The sequence below is a fragment of the Pocillopora damicornis genome, chromosome 10, assembly GCF_964200805.1.
Source record: "Pocillopora damicornis chromosome 10, jaPocDami1.2, whole genome shotgun sequence".
Taxonomy (NCBI): domain Eukaryota; kingdom Metazoa; phylum Cnidaria; class Anthozoa; order Scleractinia; family Pocilloporidae; genus Pocillopora; species Pocillopora damicornis.
Genome location: NC_142679.1, coordinates 5,740,001 through 5,741,536, shown reverse-complemented (window position 1 = coordinate 5,741,536; position 1,536 = coordinate 5,740,001). Strand labels below are relative to the sequence as shown.

General features: G+C 40.8%; 1 pseudogene; it reads left to right on the top strand.

The window, feature by feature from the left end:
• The first annotated feature begins 763 nt into the window (after positions 1-763).
• LOC149038633 (G protein-coupled receptor 161B-like) overlaps positions 764-1,536 on the top strand; it is a 1,199-nt pseudogene continuing 426 nt past the window's right edge.

Sequence of the window (1,536 nt, the reverse complement as noted above, 5' to 3'; positions counted from 1 at the left end):
TTTGTTTTTCTTTCACTAGAGGTAATTGCATTTCAGTGCCTGTATAGGATTCAAGGATAATGTAGCAACATTCGAACGGTTTGTCGTTTTATGCTGGGTGTGCCATAAACTATATAGTAACATTTCTTCGTTACAATTTTTCTGCCGTTATTTTGAGAGAGAATCATAAGAGCAAAACTGTAATTTTTTGTCAGAAATAATCTCCTTCTTCCAATTTTGTCTTCTTTAGCGTTATCATACAATCAGTCCTCAGAACCTTTGTTAGACAGCTTCCCCTTTGCCTTTATTCAAGAACTGAGTGCACGAAGACTGCGTTTATAATGTAAGTTTTCTCTTTTGTGCCCTCTTTGAGATATGTCATGGGTTTGTTCCTTAAGTACTTTCCAACTCAAGCTTCACATACCAACATTCTTTCTTAATTTTTTTCCCTAATTTAACGGTCACTCTCAAACAAACTTCTAATTGCAAACACCCGCCTTTGTTTCATGCGTGCCTTCACCATAACGACGGATACTAATAACACGGAAATGAAGTTATTTTCATTAGAATGAATAGTTTAAAAAGATAAAATCAGAGCTAAGCGTTTTTTCCAACAAACAGATTGCAAATCAAGCAGCCACCAGACGCTGCTGTAAATTTCGTGGCGGCCTTCTTGTTGGCATAAAAAATTCGCTGTCGGCGTTAATTTTACGAAGGGAAATTCTTAGAGAACCCTATAATTGGAGCGTTGAAAAAGTCTTTTTTTTTGTTGTGCGACCAAACCATGCCTTTGGCAATCATTTTGGAGACAACCACCCTCTGCGTCATTGGTTCAGCTGCGTTTATTGGTAACGTCAGCTTGTTCATCATCGTCTACAAGGACAAAGATCTTCAAACCATTACCAACTTGTATATTCTCAATCTGGCTGCGGCTGACATCATGGTGTCGATATTAAGCATTCCATTCACAGTTGTAACCATCATCACAGAGGATTGGCTGTTCGGAGACTCCGCTTGCGTAGCGCTCGGCTTTTTCACGATTTTATCCTTCATTGCTTCGGTGATGTCTCTTGGCATGATCGCCATCAACCGATATTTCTACATCGTCAGATGGAACACTTACTCAAAGATATTCTCCAGGAGAAAAGCCTTGCTATATGCCGCCGCAGTTTGGGTAGTCGCCTTATCTTTGGCTTCACCTCCGCTTTTAGGCTGGGCTGAATACCGCTTTATCCCTGGAAAATCTTACTGTTTTGTCTACTGGCCTTCAGATGTGTATTACATGTATTTCATGATCAACGTCTGCTTTTTCGGGCCTCTTTCAATAATGACGTTTTCGTATTGTAACGTGCTCAGGTTTACTAAGAATCTAAAGAGACGAACTGCAGCAACAAGGAATAATTTTGTAAGGCCAGTTCCCACAATACCAAATAAAGTCGATCTCCAAACGGTTGAAAGATCGCAGACGGGCGAGCGACGCGAGGCCGACTCAAACTCGAAGTCAACGTCAAGATCTCCCGGATTTCAAGTGACACCAGAAGAAACCAGGATCACCAA